The following is a 9,106-nucleotide window of genomic DNA, read 5'->3' as shown; positions in this document are numbered from 1 at the left end:
AGGAGGGGCTCCTCAGGGAGCGGCGGGGAATTCCCCCTTCCACCGAACGTTCCCGATTGTTCACCGTCCTCACGTCAGCAGCAGGGGGTAATCCCCGACTCCAGCTGCTCTTGACGTCACTGCGCGGAGCCACCGCCCCCCACGCGCCCCTACCTCCGGGGCTTCCTCGACGCCCCGCCCCCAGACGTAGCCACGCCCCATTCCCCTCCCCCCAGCCGCCCCACGTAGAGGGCGGAGCTTCTTCGGCCGGGGCGTGAGCGGTTGCTTGGGCCAGAAGGTTCTCTGGTGGAGGCGCTCCCCCTGCGGCCCCGCCCAGTAGGTTCGTTCGCAGCGCTTCTTCCACACCCTTTCTCCCTCCTCCTTCTCCTCGCCCCGCCTTTTCCCTCCCTTCTCTTCAACCCGTCTAGTTCCTTCCCCGCCTCGCCACCTTCCACGATCTCGCGAGACTTGACCCAGAACATTGCGGATCGGGTCGGCGCCATTTTGGGACTGAGACTGGTTGTGGGGGAGGGAAAAGCGGCAAAAGGGGATTATTCAAAGTACCGAAAACCTTCTCCCGGGATCGAGCGCAGCGGCACCCCCAGGCCAGGGGCACCTCTGGTGTGGCAGAAGGTAACACCGTCTTCCGTGCTCCGCGCTGGAGTCTGGGGGAGGAAGGGGGTGCCCGTGTCGGCGTTGGGGTTTGAGGGGTCGGGAGCGGCGTTGGCGGCGCGAGGTGTGAGGCTGCCCTCGGACGCGGTGTGGGGGGTGGAGGAGAGCAAGGAGGGGGACGGAAAGACGGCGCCGAGAGGCCTCTATATATTTACTGGGCCCCCATGAGGCGGGGGTGGCGGTTGTGGCGAGGGGGTGGGTGGTTGAGGCTTGGTGGCTGGGGGGATGTTTGGCGGAGGCTCAGAACGGGTCCGACGCCCTCCGTGCTCGGTCTTCCTTCCTCCGGCCTCTCGCACACGCCCGCCTCCTTTGGCACTACTGCTCCTCTTAGAGAGCTGAGGGAGTCGAGGCCGAGTTGTGGCCTTCGGTTGTTTTCTTCAGTAGCGCGCCCGCTTTCCGCCTCTCCCGGGTCTGTGGCACTAGCTGTGTACGGAGTCCAGTGCTACCATGTCCCCCCGAGTCCTGTGGGGCCTGAAGGGACCTATTCTGTTTTTGGAGAGAACCACTCTTAACGTGATTTACGAGAAGGGTTGAGTACCTACCACCCCCTCAGTGTTGGGAGAAACCTGTTTTCTTAATTCAAGGAAATGGGGACCGACACGTTTCTCCCACAGTTGCCCTCTGAAGCCAGGGAAGTCTCACCCTCAGGCGAGTTTAAGGAATGTTCATATCCCGTTTCTCACCCACCTACTTTCTACCCTTAGTGGGGAAATGTGTCTTTTCTCTTAGACATTCTAATTTGGAGGGAGCGTCTTTCCTTTTACATTCCTTATTCTCTTAAGTTGCATTTACTAATGCCCCATGGCACCACACCTGCCTGTTCGTTTTTCTTCGGTAGCGTGAATTGAAAATATGGAAGATCTTTTATAAGATTGTGTGGCAGTTTCATAGTTTTAATTTTTACTCCCAAAGTGTGGGGAAGGTTTGTTTATATAATCCCCCTGTGTTATATCCGCACCCCCTTCCCAGTTGAAATCACTCCTTGTGTTCTGTAACATCATCTCCCACCTTTTCCTCTTATTCTAAAGTCTTTTTAATACATTAAAGTGTTTTTGGGCACTTGCTTGGGCAGAGCCTTTTTTTAGATCCCAGTAGAATTGGATAGAGGTGAATTTCTCTCTAGAAGTAGGCTTCTTCATGATGGGGGTTAATTTTTTGCTCAAAATTAAAATTCAGTGTGTAATTTTTTTTTGTTTTTGTAACTTTTACAGGTGATTGAATTACCCGTTTGTGAAGATCATCTTCTAGGTTTTGTGTTAAAAGGCCCCGGATATTTGAAGTGGCCATTTTGGGATTACAATATCTTTGGATAATTTTGCCCCAGAAGTTTATTAAAAGTGGCAAGAAGCATCTCTGAAGTGAATTTATAGTAGTGAACAGTTCTGCAAGCTACTTAAAGAGACCCAGTCATTTCTTCAGTATTTTGGTTCAAACGGATTATATAACTGGTTAAATTATTTCAGCTGGTGGTATTTTTTTTTGCCCCTTCCCCCCACCCCCACCCTTCTCCTGTGGTTGGTGTTCTTCAGCCAAAACTATAAGATATGTTTGATTTGTGTACTAAGTAGTTTCGGCGGTTTCAAATTACTGTTTAAGTACTGCTGAAGTTTCATGGCATTTTATTTTTACCTTTATTAAAAGTTTTAGGAATTTTTGACCTCAGCTATTTTCATGTCACAATGGGACAGCTTTTCTAAATGAAGACGTTGAAAGAATACAGAGTTTTTTTCCTTTTATCTTTTATTTACGTGGAAATTTAAGATGTTGCAGTTTTCCAGCAGCATGGTAGTATTGAGATAGCTATGTGTCTCTCTTTGTGCTGATGTTTAGGAATGTTCTTCAGATGTGAAATTTTCTTTTTGTTTTTGCTTTTTGGCTCATAAATTGGATATTTCATCTGGAGTGGATAAGTACAACAGTGACAAGTACATGGAATAATAAAGAAGACTTTAAAATCTTAAATCCAAGGAACTTGGCTAATTCTGGAGATAGCCGTATGAAAACTTTAAGACAGAAGTATGGGTAGCTGACTTGAAGTAACTCTATGTCAAATAGTCATAGGTTAAGTATCTTCAAAGAACTTGGATATTATTTCAGAGGATACAAAATAAAAAAACAAACTGGAAAACATAAAGATTACAGAGAAAAACCCAACACCTTCCTGTGCAGTCCTGTTGGAATTTGTAAGTATTAAATGGTGAGCAAATCAAGAGTTCATTTGTAAATTAATGAGTCAAGTTTATCCTATGTTGGAAGACTTTCTGTTTCTTGGAATAATACTGCTTGGCTTAGTTTCCTGGACGGTCTGAAAAGTACTGTTAAGTAAATTGAAATGAAAAAAGAGTTAAGATTTAAGAATATTTCTGATCAAACAGTCCACATTTTACATTTTTGTGCTCCGAAAGTAAAAAAAAAAAAAAAAAAAAACAACGCAAAAATCCTTATGATCAGTATTCATCTTAATTTTTATGGATTCATAGATTGTTAAAAAGGCGAGAAAAATGTTTCATGAGTCTTTCCAGCCAGTTTATTTAAAAAAATTTTTTTTAATCTTTATTTATTTTTGAGAGAGAGAGAGGGAGACAGAATCTGAAGCAGGTTCCAGGCTCTGAGCTGTCACCACAGAGCCCGACTTGGGGTTCAAACCAGTGAACCATGAGATCATGACCTGAGCTGAAGTCGGATGCTTAACCGACTGAGCCACCCAGGCACCCCCAGTTTACTTTCTTAGTGTGAGTTTAGACTGCTTTCTAAAGGCAATTTTGTGTTACAGTTTAGTTAGGTAGTTTAAATTATAACATAGGGCTTGGTTTTTAAACCTGATATTTCATAATCGTTCATAATTCTTTTAAATAACTGATTTCCTTTTCGGAAGTTTATGCTGGCTTATGTTTATAAACAAAGCTTTTTTAAAAAATTAGAAATATTGCTGTAATAGAGATCTTCTGACAAATGAGAATTCTGATTTAATAATTGTTATATTTTTCAGAATTGAATAATAGTACTTTTAGTTACCGTATAATTTTTCAGTCTATTCTAGGCATAGGAGTGTTTTTAAAAATTTATTAAAATACATTTTATAGATAGTTACTACTAGTGAATATAATAAAACTAGAGTTTATTTCATTTAATTACTTTTCTGAGATAAAAGATTGTAATTTTGAACATTTTGCCAAGATGGCCTTACAACTTGTCAGTACTTCACTTATTTCAAAACTTTTTTGCTTTGCTCTTGAATCCTTTTATCTCACTTAGAGCAGAAGAGGTAGTAGAGTCCAAAAGAATGGAAGTGTCCAAATACAGCATTTATTTCCTGATCTAAAATTGAGATTAGAGTTCATTAATTTTGTTAAAATAGACTGAGTTAGTTGTGTTTTCTCTGTCAGTGCTATGTAGTACTTTTAATTGAACTTCCACCTTGATTTATGTAAAAAAAGTGGCAAGACCATTCTCCACACCTTTTCACTTCAGATTGCCTGCTATTTTATTCATTTCTCAATTTAATGACTTTTCAAGTAATTTGTCTAAGAATATATATCTTAAATGAGATTAAAAAGTTGAACTGCGGGGTGCCTGGATGGCTCAGTTGGGTAAGTGGCTGACTTCGGCACAGGTCGAGATCTCATAGTTCGGGGGTTCAGGCCCCCCATCGGGCTCTGTGCTGACAGCTCAGAGTGTGGAGCCTGCTTCGGATTCTGTACCTCTCTCTCTTGTCTCCCTCTCAAAATTACATAAACGTTAAAAAAAAAATGTTGAACTGGAAGGGCACTTGGGATGCTCAGTCGGTTAGCACCTCACTCTTGATTTTGGCTCAGGTCATGATCTTCGGGTTTGTGGGATTGAGCCCCAGTGTGGTTCTGTGGTGACGGCACAGAGCCAGCTTAGGATTCTCTTCTGTCTCTCTGCCCCTCTCCTGCTTGCACGCGGGCTTTCTCTCTTTCAAAATAAAATAAACCTTTAAAAAAAGTTGAACTGGTAATTATTTTTTTTTCGTGGAAAAGAACAACATTAATTGTGATTATCTTCCTTTAAATTATTCCTATGGATGTTACCTGAAAGCCTTGGTGTCAGGATAAAACTAACTCCAGAGTCAGGGTTTTTAACAATTAACTGTAATCTTTGAATAGTCTGACGTTGGTGAACTTTGCTTACAGCAGTTGTTCAAGGACCTATTTACTTACTTGAACGTCTTGATAAATATTTTATTATATTCTTGGCATTGAGTAGATAACAACACTAATTGGAACAGTTGCTGGGCTGCTCCCCCTACCCTCTTAGTACCTCTTTTGAGCCTCTTTTTCTCCCCTACTCTATTGTTTTGTTGTTTTTTTTTTAATCTGTGCCTAGACTATAGACATAGAAGTAATCTAGTAATGCTTATAGATGATGACAGTGTCACATATTCTGTATAATAAACATATTTACCTAGAATACCTTAACCTTAGAATAATTCTGTGAAGAAAGTGCTGTTATAGTGGTATAGATAAGAAAATTAAGATTTAGAAAGACTGAAACTTGGAGAAAGTTACTTGGTTAGGACCAAAGTTACCTAGGAGTCTGGGCCAAATCTCTCAGGTCTGACTGGAGGGCTCCACACTTTCAGTTACCGTGCTACACTATAAATGCTAATTTGAGCATTATCCATGATATTTTTGTTTCTTCTCTTATACTGCTTCTCTTTGGTTAATATTGACTACTAGTGGAATTTGGAATTAGGCTAAAAGGTAGAAGAGAAAATATTGTTCGTATTGCTGTTTGTTAGTAACTGGTAAAATTTTGGTTAGCCAAAAATTAAAATGTGGTTTCAGGTTTTGTTCATGTCTTACACACCCATAGCCTCTTTGTACAAGTATGAAGCTCAATTCATTTTAGCTTTGTTGTACTTTTTCTCTGGTTTTGAACTGAGATTAGTCCATGAATTTTTGTGCTTAAAGTTCCTGACGCTTGAGAATTGATGAAGGGAAGAATAGTAGGGAAATAAAAGGAATAGAAAATAATAGGGAAACAAGAGTGAGAAGAAAGAAAAAAATGAAATTTAGAGAGTTACAGAGGAATAAAGATGGGAACCTCTAGTCTGAAAGTGAAATTAGCAATTGAGGATAGAACCTAAACTCCAGGCCAGGGGCCCCTGGGTGGCTTAGTTGGTTGAGGGTCCCACTCTTGATTTCTCCTCAGGTTATGATCCCAGGGTGGGTCATGGGATTGAGCCCTGTGTTGGGCTCAGTGCTGAGTGTTGGAGTGGGTTTGGGATTCTCTCTCTGTCCCCTTCTGCCGCTCTCCCTCACGCTCTCTTTAAAAGAAAAACAAAACAAAACCAGTAACATAAACCCAAGCAGGATTATCTAATTGTCTTTGACCTAACCACCTTTTCTGTTTAATTTTTTACAAAAACGTTAAGGTAACCATTTAGATCCAGGTAAGGGTAGTGATGTAGAAAAAGAGAAATGGCTGGGAGTTAAAAGAGATTTTTGGTTTAGGGATTGGAAAATTTAGAAAAGAGCCTATGTGACCTTGTATATTTACCTAATCTCTTTGGTGTTAGTGTTTTCATAAAACTGATGACAATAATATATGAAGGCTTTTTGTTAATGGAGAAGCATAATCTATAAAGTTATATTCTAATTCCAATATTTTAAGATTCTGAGTGTTACATGTCAAATCAGTATTTGTCAGTCTGAAGTTATTTCTTCTTTCAAGTTTATTTGTTTATTTTGAGAGAGGGAGAGAGTGCCAGCAGGGGAGGGCCAAGAGAGAGCTGGAGAGAATCCCAAGCCAGTTCCATACGTAGAGGGTCTCTATCCTACAACCCAGGAGCTGAGCTGACATCAAGGGTTGGGTGCTTAACCCACTGAGCCACTCAGGTGCCCCTGCAGTTTCATTTATTATCCTAGCTTGGCCTTTGAATAAGAAGGTAACCGTACTATCTCATCTCTTTGCCTTTTAGTTCCATTCTCTTTTTTCCCATAGTCTCTCCGTGGCCAGAAAAGTCTACCTAAAGTAGGGCTCTTTGTTTTGTTATCTCACTAGCCTTTAAAGTGATGGATTTGACATATTTAGGAAGAGCAGGTTGGAAAGAGATTTGTTCACTGTCCCCTTCTCCCCTTTTATAAATGTTTTATGTATCAGGATTTCCTAAAAATTTTTTTGGGTGGGGGGGAGGCAGCTACATAAGTGGGTGTGGGAGACTGTGGTTTGAGAACTGTCTAAAATTGATTATTTTGGGGGCGCTTAAATATTTTTTCTCAGGAGCGGGTCCATTGGTTTGAGCAGGACTCTCATTAGAAATTGAATGTTAGAATTACTGATAAACCTTTTGTGGTTTGATTTTCAGTTTTACCTGTTTGCTTTTCTCCTTTTTGTTAGCTGCTACACCCAGCAGAATGGTTAGAGGCTTTTGCTCTATGTCTTTTCAAGTAATTACTAGTTTCTGCATCTTTTTATACAAGGTATCCCATTCTTGTTCTTGAGTCATCTTTGTGTTCACAGCTTTGGTGAGTGTAGTGTTTTGGTATTTTATTTTCTGCCCTTTAATTCAGTTTACAGATTATATTTTTTGAAACCATATTTAAAAGTTTTTTTCAGGGGTGCCTGGGTGGCTTGGTCGGTTAAGCATCCGACTTCGGCTCAGGGTCTGTGAGTTTGAGCCCCGCGTCGGGCTCTGTGCTGACTGCTCAGAGCCTGGAGCCGGTTTCAGATTCTGTGTCTCCCTCTCTCTGCCCCTCCCCTGTTCACGCTCTGTCTCTCTCTGTCTCAAAAATAAATAAAAGTTAAAAAAAAAAATTAAAAAAAAATAAGTTTTTTTCAGACTTATTTTTTAGCAAGAAAGTTTTAAAATTGTAGTTAAATATGTTGTGTTTCCTTTGAAACTCAGAACTTGCAAATACCCTTTAAGAAATTCTTAAACTGAAAATTGTCAGAAAGTTATCTATACGTATACATATTAGTAAAAGAAATTAGTTGGTTTTTCAGTGAATGTAAATATTTTAATGAAGGAGCTTTAAAAAATAAAAATTGTTACTATCTCACATGATTTCTGTGGGTGAGAAATTTGGCAACAGTTGAGCTGAGTGATTCTGACTCCCTCTAGGTCCAAATCTAAAATCTACATCAATATGGTAACCAGGGCTGCAGTTATTTGAAGGCTTGACTGGGGCTGGATGATCTTCTTCCAAGATGGTGTACTCATTGGCCTGGCAGGTTGATGCTGGCTCTTACCTGGAGGACTCAGTTCCTTACCGTACATGGATCTCCATGGAGCTCTTTTGAGTGTCTTCTACGGTTTCTTTTTTTCTTTTTTTTTTTTTTTTAAAGTAATCTCTAGGGGTGCCTGGGTGGCTCAGTCGGTTGGACACCCACCTTCGGCTCAGGTCATGATCTCGCGGTCCGAGAGTTCGAGCCCTGTGTCGGGCTCTGTGCTGACAGCTCAGAGCCTGCAGCCTGTTTCAGATTCTATGTCTCGCTCTCTCTATGACCTTCCCCCATTCATGCTCTGTTTCAAAAATGAATAAATGTTAAAAAAAAAAAATTTAAAATAAAAAAGTAATCTCTACACTCAACTTGGGGCTCGAACTCACAACCCCAAGATCAGAAGTCCAGTGTTCCACCAGCTGAGCCAGCCAAGTGTCCTTCCTCCTTAAGTTTCTTTAAATGTGGCAGCTGCAGTTTGTAGAGCAAGTCATCTGAGAAGAGAGATAGGTAGAAAGCACAGTACCTTTTAGGACCCATTCCAGAAGTCACTTCTGCCACATTCTTTTCGTTAAAAGCAAGTTATTAAGTCTAGCCCTCAATCAAAGGAGGGTAGTTAGGCTTCATCTTTTTTCAAAACAATTTCTGGGCATACTTAAAAACCACAATAGGAGGTAATATTTCACAACCACTAGTTGTCGGCTTAATTGGAATTAGGCAAAGTCGGAGCTAAAGTCTTAGCTAAGTATGGGTAGGTTGGTCTATTACAAGTTTAGAGAAAATATATTCTAAATTTAGGAGACTTAAATCTTTCTACTTTTTAGCCATGATACGAGATTTGGAAGTAAGGGTTTTTTTTTTTCCCCCGCCTTCATACTAATCTTCCAGTCATTGTAATGAGGGATAACTTTTTTTTTTTTTTTTAATCCTGGCAAAAAAAACCTAAGGTTTACCAATTTAGCCATTTTTGAGTGTATAAGTGGCATTGAGTGCCTTCACATTGTTGTGGATTCTTCATTTCCAGAACTTTTTTTATCTTCCCAAACTGATACTCTTTGTACCCATTAAACATTAACTTTGCATTTTTCCCTGTCTGTAGCCCCTGGCAATCACCATTCTACTTTGTATTTCTATGAGTTAGGCTACACTAGGGACTTAGTATAAGTGGAATTGTGCATATTTGTTGTTTTGTCATTGCCTTATTGTACTTTGTGTAATGTCTTCGAGGTTCATCCATGTTGTAGCATGTGGTAGAATCAATTTCCTTCCT

The 9,106-nt window shown here is 40.7% G+C and overlaps 1 protein-coding gene across 3 annotated transcripts in view; it reads left to right on the top strand.

The window, feature by feature from the left end:
* The first annotated feature begins 365 nt into the window (after window positions 1-365).
* The window catches only part of GPBP1 (GC-rich promoter binding protein 1), a 75,826-nt gene continuing 67,085 nt past the window's right edge, over window positions 366-9,106 (top strand). The window contains exons 1-2 of one of the 3 annotated variants that reach the window (XM_058732040.1): window positions 366-612; window positions 1,863-2,834. The gene's annotated coding sequence lies outside the window, so the exon portion shown is untranslated. Of the gene's footprint in view, window positions 613-1,862; window positions 2,849-9,106 lie in introns of all 3 variants that reach the window. The other 2 variants (XM_058732049.1, XM_058732056.1) reach the window with 2 other exon arrangements.

The sequence above is a fragment of the Neofelis nebulosa genome, chromosome 1 (assembly GCF_028018385.1).
Source record: "Neofelis nebulosa isolate mNeoNeb1 chromosome 1, mNeoNeb1.pri, whole genome shotgun sequence".
NCBI classification, from domain to species: Eukaryota; Metazoa; Chordata; class Mammalia; order Carnivora; family Felidae; genus Neofelis; species Neofelis nebulosa.
Note: the sequence above shows the minus strand (reverse complement) of the source record. Positions and strands in the feature narration are given on the sequence as shown.